The sequence below is a fragment of the Pongo abelii genome, chromosome 17 (assembly GCF_028885655.2).
Source record: "Pongo abelii isolate AG06213 chromosome 17, NHGRI_mPonAbe1-v2.0_pri, whole genome shotgun sequence".
Taxonomy (NCBI): domain Eukaryota; kingdom Metazoa; phylum Chordata; class Mammalia; order Primates; family Hominidae; genus Pongo; species Pongo abelii.
Window position 1 is genome coordinate 75,791,878 of NC_072002.2, and position 23,775 is coordinate 75,815,652.

Here is a 23,775-nt window from a genome sequence, read left to right on the forward strand (position 1 = left end):
CTTTCCCTAAATTTTCTACCACGAGCATATAAAACAATGAGACCCATACACATATGCCTCAGGAAATTTAATTACACTATAGATATGGTAAAGTAGTATCACTAATGTTCCAGGGAATTAAATCTTTGATGATACAGAAGGGCTTTTTATATCAGCATCATCATAATAAGCACTCAATAAATGGTAGCTATTTTCTGCCAAGTACTGTGAAACACACATTCTGAATACATTATCTTTTTTACCAATCACTAATGTTCTAAGTTTGCTACTACTATCTGTATTTTAAACATAAGGTAAGTGAATTTGGGAAGTCAAGAAACTTTTCCATTAACACAAATGGTAGGTGGTAGAGCCAATATTCAAAATAGGTCTGTCTGAGGGCAAAACTTGTGTCCTGTTCATTACTGTACTTTACTGTCTCAAGACACTTGGAAATTAAATGTAAATGTGGATGAAAGTACTTTGGGAATAAATGTTGAAATAATAGTAATTTACATTTCTTTCCTACCTCTGCCCTTTTCACATAATAAAGAATAAAATATAGAATGAAAAGTCAGCTCTGTTTAGGAAGAAAAGGACACACACAGTTAATGCATAACAGTTAAAAATTAGAGACAATATTAAACGGTGAACTTCAGTAAATTAGACACTGAAGGAAATTTTTAAAAGTGAAGTTTGGCTGGAAGTGGTGGCTCACACCTATAATCCTAGTATGTTGGGAGGCCAAGGCAGAGGATCACTGGAGCTCCAGTGTCTGACATCAGCCTGGACAGCATAGTAAGACCTGGTCTCTGCTAAATATATACATATATACATATATATTTGACACATATATACACACACATATATTATATATGTTATATATAGTATATATATGTGGAATATATATAATATATAATAGAATATATAAATAATACATATAATATATAAATAATATACATTATATATAATGTACATTCCATATATATATGTATGGAAATAAGATACAGCCCCCAAGGGGAAGGTCTGAGAAACAAACAAAAAAGATAAACAAATAAATGTTTAAAATGTGGGTAAATATTTTATAAGTATTTCTCAGAGTAAATGATGATTATGTTGAATTTGATAGTGAAAATATAAGATAAAATAAAGATTCTAGATAATGATCACTTATAGTATGGGGATAACTAGATTTAAAACATTGTATGATCATAATATTTTTTGGGAGAAGAGTAAAAATGTTTAATATAATTAGGTATATAAAGTATTAATATAAAATGATAAACTAAAATAATAGAATAAGAGCACATAATTTCCAAAGTAAAGAGAGAAAATAAACACAAGAATAAAAAAGAAAAAAATCATAAAAATAACAAAAATAAAATGCAAAATGTCAGGAGAGAAATGAAGCCAAATACACCAATAACCATAATAAATACATATGGATTAAAATTGTCAATTAAAAGAACAAGATTATCACTATGGAAGAGACTGTTAAATACTCACCAAGATCTGTTTCTCTGTCTTCTTGGGCCCAAAATGTCTCCACATCTGGTACTTCCTTAGGTATCTGTTATTGATTGTGTTTTAGCCAATGAAATGTGAGAATAAGTACCTCTTCCAAGTCTTCTCCATCAAAACTTCCCACATGGGTGCTTCCACACTCTTTTATCTTATACTGTCTGTTACAAAAGATAAGAAACCCCTATAAAATGGCACTGTGGAGGACAGCCAGGACTCATGTATGAGGAATACAAAAGATTCTATCACATCCATTATTATATGTATATAATATATAATTACATGATATATTTATTATATATAATATATATTATATATATGTGTGTACACATACATAAAAATATATAAATATTCACCAAATTAAAATTATCCTAAGAATGAAGAAGGGATTTCAAAGTAGAAAACCTATTGAAAGTCTATTAAGATAATTTCTCACATTAAGAGATTAAAATAAGAGAAAATAGAAAATAAATGAGATTACCTAAAACCAAACAGCTTCTACACAGCAAATGCACCAATCAACAGCCTGCAGAGAATATTTGCAAATGTCTTATAAGGGGTTAATATCCAAAGTATATTTAGGAAATCATACAAGTCAATAGCAAGAAAATAAATAAACTGATTTTAAAATGGGCAAAGAATCTCAGTAGATAATTCTCAAAAGAATAAATAAAAATAATCAACAAGTACACTATAAAAGCCACAAATCACTAATCATCAGGGAAATGCAAATTAAAATCACAATTAGATATCATCTCACACCCATTAGAATGGCTACGATCACAAAATCAAAAGCTAAGTGTTGGAGAGGATACAGAGGAAAAGGAAGCCTTGTACACTATTGGTGAGAATGTAAATTAGTAGAGAAACTATAGAAAAAGTATAGAAGTTCCTCAAAAAATCAGTAAGAGAACTACCGTACAGTCCAGCAATCCCTCATCTGGATATATGCCCAAAGGAAATAAAATCAGTATGTTGAAGAGATAGCAACACTCCCTTGTTAGTTACAACACTATTCACAATAGCCAAGATACGGAATCAACCTAAGTATCCATCAACAGATGAATGGATAGAGAGAGTGTTGTATATATACACAATGAAATACCATTGGGCCTTAAAAAGGAAAGAAATCCTGTCATTTGATACAACTGAATGAACTTGTAAGACATTATTCTAAGCAAAATAAGCCAGGCACAGTAAGACAAACACTGCATGATCTCACTTATACTGATGCTCCTCAACTTAAGGTGGGATTATGTCCTGATAAACCCTGTGTTAAGTTGAAAATATCGTAAGTCAAAAAAGCATTTAATACACCTAACTTGCCAAACATTATAGTTTAGCCTAGTCTACCTTAAATGTTACATTAGCCTACATTTGGGAAAAATCATCTAACGAAGCCTATTTTATAAGAAAGTATTGAATATCACATGTAATTTATTGAATACTATACTGAAAGTGAAACAAGGAATGATTGTATGGATACTCAAAGTACAATAGGACTCTAACTGAATGTGTATCCTTTTTGCAGCATCATCTTAAAGTCAAAAAACAGTAAGTCAACCTGTTGTAAACCAGGGAATGTCTGTATGTGGAATCTAAGAAAGTTGAACTCTTAGAAGCAAAGATTAGAGTGATGGTGACCGGGTCTGGGGCTGTAGGAGAGAAGATGTTGGTTAAAGAATACAAAATTTCAGCTAGATAGGAGGAAAAAGCTTAAGAGTCCTATTGTACAAGATGGTCACTATAGTTAATAACAATGTATTGTATTTCTGAAAATTGACAAGGGAATAGATTTTAAGTGTTCTCACTACAAAAAATGATAAGTATGTTAGGTAATGCATGGGTTACTTAGTTTGATTTATCCATCCCACAATGTATACATATTTCAAAATACCATGCTATACACAATAAATATATACACAATAAATATATTGTCATACATATAAACTGATGAATTTTTCAATTAAAATAAATAATTTTTCAAAGATTAGCAGAAAATAACAAAACAAAGATCATATCATGCAATTCATGATAGTTTAAATTTTAATACCCATTCTCCACAATATAGAAAAAAATAGTAAACTACAAATCTGAAAATGGCATATTCCAAATAGTAAAGCAAATTCGATTAAACCTTTGAAACACTTATTTTAAAATTTGAATTTCAGCAGGAAGTTTCCTGTCTGTTTATATAAATCCCCAAACTGAAGGCCTTACCCAGTGAATTAACATAAGAAAATAAAAAACATTATAAGCATTAGAAAACATTAATGTAACTTTCATAAGAGGTAGTGTTATTGTCTCAGGAAGGGAATCTAGAAATAAATTATTATAATTAATAATAGAATTAAGCAGATAAGCTACATATTAGATCCACACACAAGAATCAGATGCATTTTATACACTAGAAATTGACAGCTAAAAGCATATTATTTAGAAAAGATAGAATTTGCAATAGCAAAAACAATTTTTTAATATGTCCAAATATATATGTCTTAAAAGTCTAAGTCATAGCACCAAAGGGTGACAGCAAAGAAGGGGTAAATCCACTATGACACGTTTCTCTCACTAATTACAACTGAAAATTCTGGACAAAATACAAAAAGCAATCATCTGGGAACTCTGAAATAGTAACAGTAACAAAATAGGAAAAGTAGCCAAAACATGAGGAATGACCTCTCACAGGGGTGAGTTTCTCAGATTTCATTACCACAAATGTGACCTTTGCTCCACTGCAGCAGATACCTGCAGTCAGATCTCCAAGAACCATTTAATTCTGGCCATAGGAACCAGAAAAAAGGACCCTGGAAGTTGGAGAGTATAGATAGGAGAGCCCTGTTCTCTTTTTAATTTTTTTTCTTTTCTTTTGTCTCCTCAGGCCTGCCCTGGGAGTTGTCCCAATTGGGAATCTGTACTGTAGTGGAGGTGAGGTGGAGGTATAGTAATGGCACTTAAAACCTGAGAGAAAACCCCTCTCTTTAGACAAAAATATAAGAAAAAAGGCAATCCTGTAGTTGAAAGACTATGGGGAATATCCACATTGTTTTTTTCTTTCTCTTTTCTGTCATCATTTTTCCTTGAGTGTGACCTGAGTTATGTGGAACCACAGAGCAGTGTGAGCAGATACAACCATAAGAAAAATTTCAAATTTATCTAGCCTCTGGGAACTGAATAGTGTATGAAAAATCCCATAGAATTGAGAACTGGAGGAAACTTTTTAATTCTACACATAGAAACAAATAAAAGCTTCAGCCCCAAGCTGGGCATGCACAAAACAGATCCAAAGCAGTATATCATAGCTATGAGAGTGGTATTACAACATAAGACAGTGATCAAATCCCACATTAATCTATAAACATCTATGTATGGGACAGGAAGTGAAACTGGACTTCCAGTTCAATGTTGAATAGGAGTGGCATAAGTGGGTATCCTAGTCTTGTTCCTGATCTTAGGGAGGAAATGTACAGACTTTCGTCATTGAGTATAATGTCAGCTGTGAGTTATTCATTAACAGCTTTCATCAGTTTGAGGAAATTCCCTCCTATTTTTTGTTTAAGTTGTTAAGCATTTTTATAGTGAAAGGGTGTTGAATTTTGTCAAATGCTTTCACATCTATTGAACTGAGCATGTTTTCCCCTTAATTTGATTAATATAATGTATTACATTGATTAAACTCTTGCTTTCTTATGATAAATCCCATTGGTCATGGCGTATAAATCTTTTAAGATGCTGTTGGATTCAGTTTGATAGTATGTTATGAGGATTTTTTGCACCTATATTTTTATATATATATATATATATTTAAATTATACTTTAAGTTCTAGGGTACATGTGCACAACATGCAGGTTTGTTACATATGTATACATGTTTCATGTTGGTGTGCTGCACCCATTAACTCGTCATTTACATTAGGTATATCTCCTAATGCTATCCCTCCCCACTCCCCCCACCCCACGACAGGCCCTGGTGTGTGATGTTCCCCTTCTTGTGTCCAAGTGTTCTCATTGTTCAATTTCCACCTATGAGTGAGAACATGCGGTGTTTGGTTTTCTGTCCTTGCAATAGTTTGCTGAGAATGATGGTTTCCAGCTTCATCCATGTCCCTACAAAGGACATGAACTCATCATTTTTTATGGCTGCATAGTATTCCATGGTGTATATGTGCCACATTTTCTTAATCCAGTCTATCATTGTTGGACATTTGGGTTGGTTCCAAGTCTTTGCTATTGTGAATAGTGCCGCAATAAACATACATGTGTCTTTATAGCAGCATGATTTATAGTCCTTTGGGTATATACCCAGTAATGGGATACCATCTCACACCAGTTAGAATGGCAATCATTAAAAAGTCAGGAAACAGCAGGTGCTGGAGAGGATGTGGAGAAATAGGAACACTTTTACATTGTTGGTGGGACTGTAAACTAGTTCAACCATTGTGGAAGGCAGTGTGGCGATTCCTCAGGGATCTAGAACTAGAAATACCATTTGACCCAGCCAACCCATTACTGGGTATATGCACCTATATTTATAAACAGATATTGTTTACAGTTTTCTTTTCTTGGGGTCCCTTTGTCTGGCTTTGGTATCAGAGTAATGCTGGCTTCATAGAATGAATTAATGAGTTTTCCCTCTGCTTCCATTTTTTTGTAAATGTTTAAGGATTGGTGTTAATTATTTAAATAATTGGCAGAATTGGTCATTGAAGCCATCTGGTCTTTAGCTTCTCTTTATTGGGAAGTTCATGGGTACTCATTCAATATCTTTACTTTTTATATGTCTGTTCAGATTTTCTATTTTTTCTCAAGTCAGTTTTCATAGTCTGTGTGCCTTTAGGATTTTATCCACTTCATCTAGTTTACCTAATTTGTTGTGATAATATTGTTCATAGTATTTTTCAGTCCTTTTTTTATTTCTGTAAAATTATTAGCAATATCCCCACTTCAACCTCTGAATTTAGTTATTTGATTCTTCTCTATTTTCTCTTCATCTACCTAAAGGTTTGCCAATTTTATTGATCTTTCTGAAGAACCATGTTTTGGTTTCATTGATTTTTCTCTATTGTTTTTCTATTTTGTTTATCTTAACTGTGATCTTTATTATTTCCTTCCTTCTGATGGCTTTGGGTTTAGTTTGTGCTTTTTTGTTCTACTTCCTTAATGTAAAAAAAAAAAAAAAAATACATGTTCTCAGTTGAAGATCTTTATTTTTATTGTAGGCTTTAACAACTATGTATTTTAAGCAAAGTTTTGCTTTTGTTTTTTCATTTTCATTCACCTCAAAGTATTTTGTAATTTCCCTTGATGTTTCTCCTTTGATTCATTGGTTATTTAAGAGTATGTTGTTTAATTTTTACATATTTGTGAATTTTCTAGTTTTCCTTTAGTTATTGATTTCTAGTTTCATTCTGTTATGGTTGAAAAATATCATTTGATTTCAATCTTTTAAAATTTGTTGAGACTTGTTTTGTTGCCTAATGTGTAGTCTATACTGGAGTATATGAACACTTGAGAAAGCTATTGGCACCTGAGAAATCCGTGTACACTACAGTGAGTCTCTTGTAGACAACATGTAGTTGAATCATTATTTTATTGATTCTGCTAATCTCTGCTTTTCAATTGGACAGTTAAATTGTCAAAATGTATACTATGCTGTTTTGGAGTGGCATGTTCTATGTATTCCTATTATGTATAAGAGAAAATTAGTTGTTTTGTTACAAAATGTGAAGCAGTCTAGTATATGGAAAATAACAGAGATGAAAAACAAACAAAAACCTGCCTTCTAGTTGATGTTCATAGTTTAATCATCTGTGTGACTCTAACTTAGCCTCCTGTTTTTTAGATTCTTCATCTGTAAAAATAAAATTATTGGATTAGTTGATCAAAGATGTCCTTATTAGCTCTGAATTTCCATAATGGGTGTCAGAGGGGGAGTGTAATTCATAGTTTTTAGCTGAATATGGTATACAACATATGACTTTTTAAAGTGAAGATTGGGCATTGTTATATCCATATACAATGCAGCAATTTGGAGAGAGAGGCTTCCTAAACCTGCTTCAGAAACCAGTTGAATGCTTCACATTGCCTTGAGTCCATTTGACATATTTTCTCAGAATTGAAAATGAATATATAATTTGAAAAATGTCAATATTAATTGAAACAGGCCAAAGTTTGCATTTCCAAGTATAAACAATATATAAATAGCAAGTTTTGAAAGATTTAAATAGGACAATGATTGTTTTTAATAGAAACAGCATTGAATCACTTGTAAAAGTGGCTTAATTACAATGTATTGATATACAATTGAAAAATAATCAAATGCCTAATGACTTCCAAAATTCTTTCTACTTAAAACTGAACATTTTATTCAGTTTCAAGAGGACCAAACTGATGCCTGTCAGACTTGTGCGGATCTGTAAAACTCCATATATTTTTCTTTGGTACTAATACTTTATCAAAGAAACATGTATCAATCTAGAAACAGCTCTGATTCCACCATATTCCACAAAGAAATGAGAGCTACAAGCTTGACAACAATCTGCCAAGTAATGTGGAAGTTATACAACTTCATGATTAAAATGTTTATTTTCAGCATAGCTTCGGAAAGTCCTTGGCTCTTATATAGGTAAGTTTATATCTAAAGAGACCTTCTTAATGAAAATGAAGAATTAAGAACTTGGAGTCCACATCAATTTTTCTCACAATTGATATTAACAATCATATAGCACCAAAATGTGTCCATCTGTTACTACTCCAAAATAAAATAAAAACTTGACTAATCACTGCACAATGTAGCCAAATGTAAGAATTTTTGAAAGCACTAAGTGGCTTATACCTTATTCAAATAATATGATTATCCACGGAAGGTAAATGATAGAGCAACCAGGGTTTTAGAATTTCTACTATTGAAGGGCTTTGCAGTAAGTTATTTGAACACTTTTTAAGTAATAGTTCATAGCAACCATGCAAAGCAAGTAGTGTCTTTATCATGTTACAAATGAAGAAACTAACGTTTAATGAGGCAGGTTGCATTGTATGAGCATTAGCATACAGTCTGATAGGAATCACAATAGCAAAATGTAAGAACCAGTTTGTGATCCAGATCACCCCAGGTGCTTCACTTTCACAAAGTTACCATTTAAAAAAAAAAAAAAAAAAAAAAGATGGGTGTGGTGGCTCATGTCTGTAATCCCAGCACTTTGGGAGGCCGAGGTGGGCAGATCACCTGAGGTCGGGTGTTCGAGACCAGCCTGACCAATATGGAGAAACCCTGTCTCTACTAAAAATACAAAATTAGCTAGGTGTGGTAGCACATGCCTATAATCCCAGCTACTCAGGCAGCTGAGGCAGGAGAATCGCTTGAACCTTGGAGGCGGAGGTTGAGGTAAGCCGAGATTGCGCCATTGCACTCCAGCCTGGGCAACAAGAGCAAAACTCCATCTCAAAAAAAACAAAAATTCTTGAGGATCAGTTTATTTCCCCCATCTGTAAAATGTGAGCATCAACAGCGTTTTCATTCTTGAATTGTTCTAAAACTCAACTAAACTTTTAATGAGTTATCTCACTTGTAAGGAGTAATCAGTAGGTGATCATAATTATTATTGCAGTAGCAGGGAGATCACTTAATACCAGGTCTAGTTTCCCCAAAAGCTCTTTTTATTATACCATTTTGCTTTTTCACTTACAAACAAAACAAATAAACAGAAATTCCTGCTTTGCTGCACCATTATAAGGTGAGCTAAATGGTGGAAAGAACATTAGATGTGTCACTGGGAGATATGTACTATTTTCTTAGCTGGGTCCTAAAGGACAAAAAAAAAAAAAATCGTATATACTTGAATAACTCATTTAAATTTTTCAAAATTCCAAACCCTACAAAATCCTATAGACTCTAATTCTACAGAAAAAAAAAGCCATAATAGAATTTTCCTTGCCCACCTAACATGGTTATTGTAAGTGTAAAATAAATTTAAGAAATCTTAAAGTATAAGGTATATTATAAAATTATAGTGTATAGTATATAAAATCATATTATAAAATTATATTAATTATATTATTATGTTTCCAATTTGTAAAAAGTTCACATTTTCACTTAAAAACTGACTGGCTTAATATTAACTAACTAAATATCAGAACCAAAATGAAAAGCATTTATTTCACTAAAGTGACCATTTTTAAGTGTGTCTAACTAATAATGGCACCCATATTTATTGACTACTTACTAGTGCAGGCACTGTTTCAAATGTTTTACATGTATTTGTTCATTTGATTCTATGCATGTAATCCTTCTAAACATTTATGTTCATTATTCTCTTATAAAATATTAATGAAGCTTGGTAACAGTTGTGTATTGTAGCATGCATTGCCATGGTGAAGTTAGGTAGGCAATTCAAAGAACCAAAGAGTTGGGCCTGATTTACTAGCTGTATTGAGGTTACCCTACAATTTGACTTCAAAGGGGCACCTTTCTTTACATGAGCCAAGATTCTTTTCACTCTCATTCTCATCTGTCAAGATAGATGCTTATGGGTCAACAGAGGTTTTCCAAACATGTAAGCCATCCATTTGATACCTCTGCCAACATCTCCATTCTCAATTTATTTTAGTGGCAACCTTTTGGCTGAGAGACAATGAATGCTCAGTCACAACTATATTTGTCTTCAGGGTAACAACCACATGCTTACAATTTTGAGTCACTTTAATTTCTCCAATTTGACTGAAACTTAGATTATCAGAGGTAGGGTATTAACATTGGCTATGAAATAGGATTTTTTAATGTTATAAGGCAGTTTCAGAAAATGCTCTAAATTTAATAATACAGTAATAGAGGACAGACCTACTTATTTATGTTTATACAACTTATTGAGGAGCATATCAATTATCTTGCCAAATCTATGAGAATAAGGCCTGTCTTTTAAAACTTGCTGCCTGGAAAATAAAAACCAGGATTTATTCTGCCATAGTCCTAGAACAGGTTATGAGTTTGTGAGTTTTTACTGGGGGAAAAACATTATGGGACATCTTTTCTAATTGTGCTGATTAAGGTTATACTGTCTTCATTTTTGCCTTATTAATTTCCTCTTATTCCCATTTTTTCCATTCACTCATTCATTGCTTCATTTATGCTTTGGATTTCTATTATGTGCAAGATACATACAAAGATCTAAATGCTGAGGTGTTTAAGCAAGGAAAAATTCAATGCCCTGCCTCTTAAAGATCTGGTGAGACATGGAAACAATCGGCTATAATATTAATGACATGATTTTTCATTTCTTCAATATAAGTTCAGTGTTCAGAATTCTAGTCTCCCAGGAAGCATGGTACATTAATATTAAATCACTTTGTCTAATTAATAAAATGTATCAGTACTTCTCTTATGGCTCCTAACATTTTCTCACATCTTTGGTATTTTCTTATTTACATATATTAGTTCATCTACTAGACTGCAAGCATGTGCTGATTCATTTTTGTGTCTCCTAAAACAATTATCCACGTGTGCATTGGCGATGCTAAGAGATGATTTACTCAATGAAAGGAAGAACAAGGAAAACAACTGAATTTCAGGTTAAATTTGTTGCTAGTGCTAGAATATTTCTTATGCCTTCCATTTACTTCTTCAGAGCTCATTCATTGTTCAAAAGAGACTGTTAGATCCACACAACTATGGATGAGAGAATGATGGGGACTTGCTGTAGGTGCATGCAGATGCCATGGCAAGCGTGGAGGGCACTAAGACAAGGTCTCATGAGGAGTGAGCCCCAGAATCTTGAGTTCTCAGCTTTGCAGATTCAGGAACAAAAGAAGCCAAATAATAAAGCATTCCTCTGGGTGACTGAGGAACTTATTTTATTTAATTCTTCACAACAAACCTGTAAGGGAGATGTTATCTCTGTTTGTACAGATTAAGAACCTGAGATTCTTGGAATTTGCCCATTGCCAAGGGCTGGCCAAGCAGTTACTGAAGTGGAAGATTTAGGACACAAACTTGGATTTATCTGACACTAAAGCCACTGCTTTTTCAAAAAGCTGTACATATATGATTTTTCTCGGGTTTATTGGGCTCCAGAGGACTGATGCCTTTGACCCAACAAGAGGAAAAAAAGAAGTAAGAGAAGGCAAGGAAGCACCATTCTAGGGAACTGTGGATGCTTCCTCAATCTGAATTCTGTACCTAATATTCACTCAGTTTTATCTGCACAATGCAGGTTCTTTCCTGGTGCTCTTCCCTGTTTAACTAACATTGGGACTTCATATCAGGCTCCTTCCAATTTTACCAGCTATCATGAGTCTAGGGTTCCTAATTCCATGCACATGGGTCAGCTATCCTTTCTGATTGGAATTTTTTTTTTTTTTTTTTTGAGACAGAGTCTGGCTCTGTTGCCCAGGCTGGAGTGCAGTGGCGGGATCTCGGCTCACTGCAAGCTCTGCCTCCCGGGTTCACGACATTCTCCTGCCTCAGCCTCCCGAGTAGCTGGGACTACAGGTGCCCGCCACCATGCCTGGCTAATTTTTTGTATTTTTAGTAGAGACGGGGTTTCACCGTGTTAGCCAGGATGGTCTCGATCTCCTGACCTCATGATCCGCCCGCCTTAGCCTCCCAAAGTGCTGGGATTACAGGCGTGAGCCACCGCGCTCGGCCTCTGACTAGAATTTTAAAACACATACAAACAAGGGTCACTTTTACTTATTAATTTTTAAAATCTGAGGGAGTTTATTTAACCTTTCTCTGCACTCATATTTGGAGAATTTCACAAATGCAATCAGAAGAGCTTCCATGGATGTTCCCATGATCAAAGTCACTTCCGTAAAATCGGCCAAAACTCAATCTACAGCAATTTCTCAGCAATTTCAAGGAGATTTTCCTAATTTAAATGGTAAGAATAATTGGGCTGCAGAGAATTATGGTCTACCGCATCTTGTCAGTGTTTTGACAAGCATTTTTTTTCATCCAGTACAGAGCTTTGGCATCTAAAGAATGAAACTGAGATTTTGAAAAGCATTGTGATGCCCAACATAGATAGAACTAAAAGACAAATTAGCTGAACTATTTTGTAGCGTATTATACTGCATCTTAACCCCAAAAGAAAAAAAGAAATATGGTCATCATAACTGCATATATGGGAGCACACTAAATCCACCAACAGGGACAGAAAGGGAGAGTAACAATTGAAGCGGACTGAAGAAATACAAAGATGCATTGTGAAATTAACACTCACCTACTATGTTTTGCCTTATTCTACTAAGTGTAATCTCTGCCCCCTAAAGCAATGTGTATTGCTGGCTTCCCACTTCTTTAAATAGCACTTGCAGTGAGTGATAATATAACAACACAGGGCACAGTGTGAACAGCCAACAAGAGAATCATTTAAACAAATGGATTTGTAAAACATGATTGTTTTAAGCCTGTCCATGTCAGGACTGCAATTTGAATTAAACATAAGGTGACTTCTTTCACTGAATCAATAAGTGCAAATAACATCGCTCACAACTATGTTTTATTTCACAGACAAAAATTGTTCTTAACTGCTTTCTGAAGGCTATGCTTCAGCCACCTGCTGTTAAAGTTGTTTGCTTTTTCTTACAAAAATTGTTCTCTTGCAACATTAAAACAGACAAGCTTGCAGTCAGTTCACTTGAGGCTAGGGTCTAGGGAGGTTTGAAAGGCACTTTTCTTAATGAACACCATAACTTCCTGCACCCTTCCTGCTGGCAAGTCAGAACAATAGACAGATCAGGGGGGTGTGCCTGAAGCCAGTTACTTCTAAAAGTCTTACTAGTATTAGCTGACTTGAATCAGGGGCAATTTCTACCACTTTCGCAAAGGGAGACTTCTGGCGGTCCACCTGTTTTTGACTTCTAAAAACATTGGTTTTCCTGGCAAATAATAGATTCTATTGCAATCCTAGTTGGTGATTAAGAACCTGGATAGCATATATTCTGTTCTTGTCTCTTGCTTCCATTCTTAAAATATGACAAAGACCACTATAAAACTTTTTATTCATGCATTTATTAGGTGTCTAAAAAGACAAGTAGTAATTCAGCTTATAATGTTGAATGATTCTTGAAGCACAATATGGGAAAGGGAAGGCAAACTTATGAAAAAAGTAGTTTATCATCTTTCCTCTGCTTGTCAAAGTTCATACAAATATTACTGATTTTCATATCTTATCCTAATTGTCTATTCTCATTTCTCAAAATTTCAAAATGAGTATATAAAAGAATAGTCAATGACCCAGTAGAGTCACAGGGTAAAAACAAATAAACCAAAATCAAACAACAGAAAAACCCAACATACTTAGATAAACTGTTTTTTAGAAATTAATGCATAGACTAGGTGTGGTAGCTCATGCCTGTAATCCCAACACTTTGCAAGGCCAACGTGGGAGGATCGCTTGAACCCAGGAGTTCAAGACCAGCCTGGGCAACAGAGGGAGACCTCATCTTGACAACAGCCAAGAAAATCTAGCTGGGCATGGTGGTGTGTGCATGTGGTTCCAGCTACTCAAGAGTTTGAGGTAAGATGGCTGTTTGAGCCTGGGAGGTTGAAGCTGCAGTGAGCTGTGATCATACCACTGCACTCCAGCCTGGTGACAAGAGTAAGACTGGGAAAGAAAGAAAGGAAAAGAAAGAAAGAGAAAAAAAGGAGGAAGGAAGGAAGAAAGGAAGGAAGGAAAGAAGGAAGGAAGGAAGGCAGGCAGGCAAATCTGCAATGGATTATTCTTTTAGTGCTGTGTTTTTATGCTCTGGAAAATAATGTATGTTTTGAGAAGCATGGAGACAGCGTACTTGGAATTTAGCCTGAAAAAATAAGTTAGATGATGAAACCGTCAGAGTACTAAATAAATAAAATTAGAATAGTCCATAAGTATTTCATGGAAGTTGATGAGTATATTTTCAATAAAATGTTTTATTTTAGAAAGTTGAGTGAAGTTTTGAAAAGTATACATAATTATTAAATTTTGCTATGAAAAATAAGCTGATGTCTTCTTAAAATATTTTCCACTATTTAACTTAAAATTAAATTTTAATTTTAGATATATGAAATAATACATATATTTTAAGATATATCTGGGGACAATTGTGGGTTGATGTGGTAGGATGAATTCTAAGTCCCCTACTATTTCTTTCTCTGGTATTTAAGTCTTGAAAAATGCCTTCCTTTAAGTGGAGATGAGAACTGTGAATTCCTTCTGGCCAATAGAAAATGGCAAAGATAAAGAGATTTTAAAGACAGATAAAGTCCACAAATCAGTTTATTTGTGATTAATCAAAAGGGACATTTTTTCTGGAAGAGCTTTATTAGGTGAAGGTCCCCGAGAAAAGATTTGACCTCCCTCGATGTCAGAGATTCATCTTGTAGCCTTAATGAAGTAGGCAGCCACACTTCCCATATCAAGAAACTATGGGAAGCCTCTAGGACCTGAGTTTGGCATAAAGGTAACAACCACTAAAGAGCTGGTGCCCTCATACAGCCACAAGAAAATGAATTCTTCCAACAATTTGAATAAGCTTAGAAGCAATTCTTCCCCAATCAAGCTACTAGATGAGAATGCAGCCTAATAAAGACCTTGATTACAGCTTTACAGGACACAAAGCAGCTAAGAGGACCCAGCCAAGCTGGCCCAGATTTGCAACCTATGGAAACTCTAAAATAATAAATATGTGTTGCTCTAAGCCACTAAAATAATATTGATTTGTTATGCTGCAATAGAAAACGAATACACTTTTATGCAGATGCCTAACTATCCTTATATTGCTTTCTCTACCACCCTCCATCTCTCTAAACATACACACATTCATATAACAGAATTCAACTTAAACATCTAAATGATATTGCTGTAAATTTTGGAAGATACCATCCAGAAAACATAAAATTTAAGAATAAACATTACACAAGCTTTAAGAGTTCTTCCTACAATTATGGAAAACACTAAAAGACAATTTTTTGCTCTTCCTCCTTTGAAGGAAGTACAATGACACTGGAAATGAAGAAAGTAAATTTAAACACAGCTCTTAACTTGAATGACCAAGTGAAGGAAGAGTATGGGTTGAGGGTTGAGGAGACTGCTTTGCCGCAACAGCGGTTAGTGGCCACTCCAAACTTGGGAATAATAGGGTTTCCCTGGGACACAGCTTATCCTTCATGCTACTGAAGGTATTTCCTAAGGCAGACAACAAGACCTGGAAAGAGATACGTCTCACCATGCAACATAATTTCAGGCTGGACACAAATGGAAAGTTTGTCCTTGGTACAGAGCTTCCACAAAAACAGTGAAGAAACAGCCACGTAGAGGTAAACACTTGGGTTGATTCATGGTTCTAGCTCCTACCACGTTCTTTTTAGTCTGATGATTTATCAGTGCTCTAGCTTAAGAGAGAATTCCAGTAGCATTTTGATCATTTTTGAGGGGACACAAGGAGAATTCATACCCACTATTTTAGAATATCACATCTCATTTACCTTTCAAGGGTGAGTGACAGGTGGGAACACAGAGAGATAGCTAGATGGCTAGATAGCTAGATAGCTACATTCTTACTGTGCCTTAGAAAGCCCTACACAGTCAGCATCTCTGTTACTCTTTGTTCTCATATCACTCTTACCTTTGGTCTTCCTGCTCCAGAATCCCTGGCCTCTTGCTATCACTGGAACAAGTTAGATACCATCCCATCTTGAAACATTTTTCCTTGTCCCTCTATCTGGAATGCTCTTTATTTAGATAATTTTATCACACTGTTTTCTCAACTCCTTCAAGTTTTTGCTCAAAATTTACCTTTTGAATGAGGCCAATCTCCAGTCATAACACTCCCCAGCTTTCTTACCTACTTTTTTCTCTCCTAAGTACTATCGTCTGATATATTACATATGTATGATTTTTTAATCTCTCTCTAGCCACAGAATATAAGTTCCCTCAGTGCAGGGATGTTTGACCTTTTTGTTCACCGGTGTTCCTAGTGCAATAGAAGGCACTCAAACATTCGTTGAAGAAAAAAAAATAGCTTGAGATTAAAAAGAAAAACAACTAGATAATACTAGTCCTTAATAAGAAATAGAAGAAAAAATAAAACCATGTTATGGATGAAAGACTTGAAAAAAATCCTGCAGAATATAGATTATTAAGAACAAATCACACAAATAATAAAGGCTATAATAGATAAGGTGGATAGCCCAACCAAAAACATACAGATGGATCACTGGTGTTCCTTGGGCAAAACCAATTTTTTTAAAAAAAGACAATAATCAAATATAATAGAAGAAAATATTCCTATATGGGGGCCTAAATATTAATACAAGCTAAGAGGGTTTACTATGCTCTAGAGACTTTCACTGGTACATACATCAAGTGTTAAAATCAATTTATTCACAAAAGAAGACACTTTGACCTCATGTCAGACTTTTTCCCATAATGTAAGATCCCAGTAATGATTCAAAATCTATAGAACTTCAATGATAAAAAGTTATTGCCAGAAATTATATGCTGAGCTAATTTGTGGTTCATGCGACTTGGCACCTGAAGAAAAAATTATCACATAAGAAAGTCTTCATTACTATTTACCAACTACGTATTAGTAAAGTACTCAAAATATATTACAGAAATGAGATTTATTAAATAAAAATAGAATGTAATGGAGTATTGCAACATAAAGCAACCGAAAGAAAGCATTAAAACCATTGAAATATAGATTTAAGCATCAGGAAATACAGTTAATGTGGGCCAGGCATGGTGGCTCATGCCGTAATCCCAGCACTTTGGGAGGCCTAAGTGGGCGGATCATTTGAGATCAGGAGTTTGAGATGAGCCTGGCCAACATGATGAAACCCTGTCTCTACTAAAAATACAAAATCAGCCTGGTCTGGTGGTGCATGCTTGTAATCTCAGCTACTTGGGAGGCTGAGGCAGGAGAATGGCTTGAACCCTTGATCAAATGGCTTGATCAAAAGGTTGTAGTGAGCCGAGATCCACCATTGCACTCCAGCCTGGGCAACAGAGCAAGCTTCCATCTCAAGAAAAAATCCAAGTGTTGTAAGTATTTCTTTAAAGAAATAAGACAGAAAGTATAATTTAACAATAATTACATAAAAAATTAAAATTCTATCATAAAACAAGAAGGCAATAAGCAGTTAAACTATGCTACTGTTATGACTCTGAGAATTAAATATTACACCTAATTAGTTGTAGCAATATTTAATGAACAAAGATAGTGAGATAATTAAAAATGTGATGAAAATTCCAAATAATTAGATATAACCAAGTGAAAGAAACAGTTTATATGACATAACACACAAATCTAAGGAATCAATTGCAGATACATATTAAAGTAAAAAAAAGTGACAAAATAAGACTATATAATTAGTTATGACAGTAAATTTGAATAGCTAAACAGTTTAGCTTCTTTGGTAAAATAGGAAAATAATGAGATTAAGATAAAAACCAATCAGTCAAAACCAATTGCATGGGATCTAAAAAGGAATAAGTGAAAGAAGAAATGATCCAGAAAGTTTGAAAATAAAAAAGCAAGCTTACATATTAGAGAATAATCAAATTAAAACAAAGTAGAAGTTGCTACGTTACTTCCAAAAAAGAAAAATCCAAACCTAGATTGTTTCACTAGTGTATTCTGCCAAACGTTTAAGGAAGAAATAATCCAATTCTACACAAGCTCTTCCAGAAAGTGTGAGAAGGGGGAATGCTTACCAACTCTTGTTATGAGACCAAAATTACCCAGAAAGCAAAAGGGCCATTGAAAAAAATAAAACTGTAGATGAATATCCCTCAGGAACCTCAACATAAAATTCCCACAAAATATCAGCAAATTGAATCCAGCAATATAAAATCTTGGGATGAAGAAAAACTTAAAAAATGCAAAAAACAAAACAAAAAACAAGAAAATATAAATTCAGAAAAGTAAAATTAAAATATTAAAACCTAAAACTAAAAGATTGGTGTTTGTGAATATAACCAAAATGTTGTTCTTTGGGGGATAAACAAGAAAAGAACAAATCAAGCAAAAACAGAAAAATCTTAATTTAAAAATTAATGTTAATGGGGGAAATAAACATACATTTGTAGAAGTAACTTATGACTTCATACTAATATATGTGACTATATCAATGAAATTCACAATATACAACTAAAATTAAATTAAGAGTAATTACAAACATGAATAGGAAAATAAATGTTAGATATTGAAAAAATTAGTGGTCAAAGAATGTATCTAAAACAAGCGTCAATATCAATTTAAAAATAAATTCTTGCATTACTAAAGTCCATTTATAATACCCATGCTATATAATGATTCATAAGGGGTAAATATTGGGAGTTTCAAATCATATTTATAATCAATTGCAACCAGTATATCAGAAATTTATAGCACCAAAACATAGAAAACTGTGACCAATCTAATGTAAATAAATGTAAAATACTTTAGAGCTTACCAGCAATATTACTACCTGGACCCATGATCAAAAAAGCATATTTATAGTAATGCAAAGATAATTTATTACAATAAATCCAAAACTATAATTTATTACATTAGGTAAAGAGTAAAATTATTTTTTAGAAATATACAAAGAATTCTTGAATAACTAGAGAAAAAAATTACTATGAGTTGCAGGAAATTTTGCCATATAATCTGAGTTTATTTTTAAAAATAAATGTACAAGTTTAGCTAAAAAAAAAAAAAAAAAAAATTGGTACTGGGAGGCCGAGGCAGGCAGATCAGGAGGTCAAGAGATGAAGACCATCCTGGCCAACATGGTGAAACCCCGTCTCTACTAAAAATGCAAAAATTAGCCAGGTGTGGTGGTGCGTGCCCGTAGTTCAAGCTACTTGCGAGGCTGACGCAGCAGACTTGCTTAAACCTGGGAGGTGGAGGTTGCAGTGAACTGGGACTGGGCCACTGCACTCCAGCCTGGTGACAGAGCGAGACTCTGTTCTGTCCCCCCCGCCCCCACCGCCCCCACCACACAAACAAAAAAACTGTAAAGACTTTTAAGTTAAAAAATTTCGTAAAGACTTTTAAGGTAGGACTTAAAAAGTATCAAGAATTAAAAAGTATTATAAAGATATACTAATTAAAATAGTAATAACATTTGCTTATGAATAATGGAATATATTAAAGAAAACAAATTTCATAAAAAGGATTTTATAAGTCAGGAAAGAGTGAGGATTGGCCTGGCGCGTTGGCTCAGGCTTGTAATCCCAACACTTTGTGAGGCCAAGGGAGGCGGATCACGAGGTCAGGAGATCGAGACCATCCTGGTTAACACGGTGAAACCCCATCTCTACTAAAAAGACAAACAATTAGCCGGGCGTAGTGGCGGGTGTATGTAGTCCCAACTACTAGGGAGGCTGAGGCAGGAGAATGGCGTGAACCCGGGAGGCGGAGCTTGTGAGCCGAGATTGCGCCACTGCACTCCAGCCTGGGCAACAGAGCAAGACTCTGTCTCAAAAAAAAGAGTGGGATAATAATGCATATATTATTTTACATGAAATATATATGCATAATACATGTATTATATATAGCAAAACTATTTACTATTTAATAAATCAATAAATACACAAATATACAAAGAGAATAATAAGCTTATGTATCCTGGTGAACAATTTGGAGAAAAGATAAAATAATTTCTGCACAGTAAATGTTAAATGTAAAATATGAAACACTAAAAGAAATAGAAGAACACATAGATGGCTCTTTAACAAATTTAAAGGCAGAAATCATAATTAGTAACATAAAATAACCTTACATTTTAGAGCTTCCTTAGTTTTATTTACTCAAATGGGTTAAATATGTAAAGAAACCAAACAGCAAATTATAATTTGATATAAATATTTACAACCTGTGACAGAAATGGCAAAGTAGAGCTTTGTCAAATAAAAAGAAACGACATGAATCCCAATAGTGGGAAAACATTTGACAAAATGTATTGACAGAAAATTCACAAAAGAAGAAATACAAATTATAAATTACTATTTGAAGAACATTTTTACTCATTAAAAGCAAAATGAGGATTTAAAGTGACTCAAGATCAGACAGCTTCTTGTATATTTATAAAAATATTAACTCTCTCTATTTCCTCCGTCCTATAAAATATTATTTGCCTGGGGCCAAATGTTTAATATATTTAGAAAGGATATTTGCACATGGCTTTTTGCAAATCAAAACCTTACGTATACTGTGCCTTCCTTTATAAATGCATTTTTCTTCTCAAAAACAATAGTGCCAGTAACAATTACTTGTGAAAAGTTTAAAACAGAGAACAATGTGACATAGAATTTTACACTGGAGTGCAATTTCGTGTACTTTTTTATGACAATTGTGTAAGATCTAATATATATACAGATAGATCGATCTTGAAATGTGCTTTAATGTATGTTCTTTTACCCTTTTTTGAAAATATATATTAAAGTCTGATTTCAACTTAATCAGGGCCACATGATGAATGTTAAATGACATGAGCACGCAGGGCAAACAGAGATATTTTTGTTATGACAGATCATTTGAAAAGCTCAATTAGCAGGGCATGGTGGCAGGCACCTGTAATCCTAGCTACCTGGGAGGGTCAGGTGGGAGGATCACTTGAGCCTGTTAGTTCAACTCTAGCCTGGGCAACATAGTGAAACCCCACTCTTATTTTTTTTTTTAAAGGCTCTATTAGGTACCCGTTCAAATGATTAATTTTCCCCGTAGTAAACATATGTTTCCATGTAAATTCAATTTCACATGTCAATTTAAAAATTAAGGCAGCATTTATCCCCATTGAACAAGGGAGAATCAAAAATATTCCCTAAATAGAACTATTACTTCTCATCTTCAGGTGAAACAGACACTGCGTCTACTTATTACCCATTTGTGCCAAACAATTTTCTGAACCTCCTCATGCTCTTATGCTTGATCTGAGGCCATCAGCCAGCATGGTGAGGTTTTCTGTACCCAGTCATTAGGAAACAGCTGCTTGAGTATCAGCATCAAGAAGAAGTGGACTAATTCAAGAGCAAAATTAAAATACCGTTTTCAAAGAACATTCCTGCATCTGGAGATATTTTCCATGTCTGCCAATCTGAAGTAACCCACCAGAAACATAATTTGTATTCATAACTTTTTTAATTTTTATATTTTCCTATTTATTGTCTATTTCTCTAAAGAAGCATATGAGCTCCAAGAAGGGAGCATAAACTGCCATGTTTAATACTGACAGAGCTTGAGACGTCACAGGGGCTCAATTAATATTTACTTGAATGAATGAATTTTCAGTTATAGTGTGGAAAGAAAATTCACTTATGGATGATATCCTACAGTCGGTCAGAAGCATTTGAAAAAATTGAGCCACCACGATACGGGCTATCAATTGGAATTTAATAGATTGCTAGACTAGATCCAGTTCAGACTGCTGACTAAGTTGTTTCACTCTCTTTCCATGTAATTTGATGGGCAATATTTAGCTAATTATTGATACACTTGATATGGAACTACTGGCACTGCCAAAACACCAGATCCAAAGTTTGTCAATTAAGTTCACAGCTTTGGAAAGGTCTCTTCGCTTCTATTGCCTTATTAAAAACTTCCAATGAAATCCAGTCACTTTACTTGAGATGTCCCACAAAACAACTTTTCATGACAAAATTAGTTTGGAAAACTTATATTAAAACGCTATATCTTAGAGATACTCAATTCATGCTAACATATTAAAGACCTTTGGAAACTCAGAAAAAAATGATTTTTAATTTTTGTTAACCTCAAATCACTCAAAAATTATTTGGACGCCAATCCTTCTTCTTTCAAAACCTCTTAAAATCTTTAGAGTGCTGGCAAATATTCTTCAGTGGTCCTGGACTGCATAGTCTTTTGATTCTTTCAAAGAGTTTTCATATACCTTGAGAATATACGACAGGCAGGTCAGAAGTACTTGAAAATTTTGACAAAATGATGTAGTTTTATTTATATTAATAACTAATAAGTAGAACGAAATAGCACATTTAATAAAGAAGATATTTGCCTTTTATGAATGTCATTAAAACATTTTCTAAATTAGGCAATATAACAAAAACTTTCAATAAATTCAAATAAGTCATAGTGAAACAGTCCGTAATTTATAATAATATGAAACAACACTACAAATTCATGACAAAAATTGAGAGGAAAACACTTTAACCTGAAACTTGGAAATATGGGTGGAGAGTCATTGACGGATGGGGAAAAATAAAAGACCGTGAGGCCGTTTCTGCCAACTCTGCTTCGCTGGTGCCTCACCCACCCATGACTCTTTCACACAGGACAGGCAGGCTGCCTGCCTGAAGAGTCAGCGTCCCCACCCTGGGCTCAGCTCGCACCCCTCCCTGTAATCCCCAGTGAGCCAGTGAGGCTGCAGATTACCTACTGTAAGGAGAGGAACCATTCTGGCCAATATGAACCATCAGAATATCAGCAATGTTGATGAGAATGAACCAACACCTTTACAACAGCAACAAATAAATATAAATAAAATTTTTTGAGTAAAAGCATAAAAATTACACAATATGGAAAATGGCTAAAACTATGCTCACAAAAGAATCTGGAAACTTAAAAAGAATTTGTTTTTTAAAAAAGGAAGTAAGTACTCCACATAAGAAGTTTGAAAAAGAATAAGCAAAACCAACCAAGATATACTGGCAGGAGAGAAATAACAAATATACAAGCAGAAATTAATAAAGCAAAACAATAACTTCTATAAATATATGCAGAACTTTGTTCTTTGAAAAAATAAACATGAACTTAAAAATACAGGAAAAAGCACAAAATCACAAAATTATAATTGGTAATGAGAATGAATCATAGCAAGCAAATTAAAATCATCTGTCTCAACTCTATGGAAATGTATTTTAAAACCTGAAGTGCATGATGGTCCAGGAAAATATAAGATATCAGAAAAAGGAAAGGATGATTATGTTAAAACAATAGATGTCTTTTGTTAGATATTCTAAGTTTATAGGCATACTATAGATTTCTTGATATAGTTTGGGTGATTTTCAAAGTTTTAAAAATTTGGAAAGTAACAGAAAATAAACTACGGTATCAATAATGTTTCTTCAACTGGTAAATGAATACAATCACATCAGAATGCATTTTAAAGCCATGGCTTAACTCCTAGCCAATATGTTAGCCTACAAAAGCAATTGAGAGACGTAACATAGAAATAATTTGAAAGTAATGATATGGTGGAATTAATGTTGCCTTAATTAAAAGACCAAATGCCAGCTCAAAATTTCCTTCCCGCGGCATTATTTCCTGATTCAC

The 23,775-nt window shown here is 34.0% G+C and overlaps 1 protein-coding gene across 1 annotated transcript in view; it reads right to left on the reverse strand.

The window, feature by feature from the left end:
* Positions 1 to 1,257: 1,257 nt before the first annotated feature.
* The window catches only part of RNF152 (ring finger protein 152), a 945,877-nt gene continuing 923,359 nt past the window's right edge, over positions 1,258 to 23,775 (reverse strand). Inside the window, exon 4 of the transcript XR_010137601.1 lies at positions 1,258 to 1,661. The gene's annotated coding sequence lies outside the window, so the exon portion shown is untranslated. The remainder of the gene's footprint in view (positions 1,662 to 23,775) is intronic.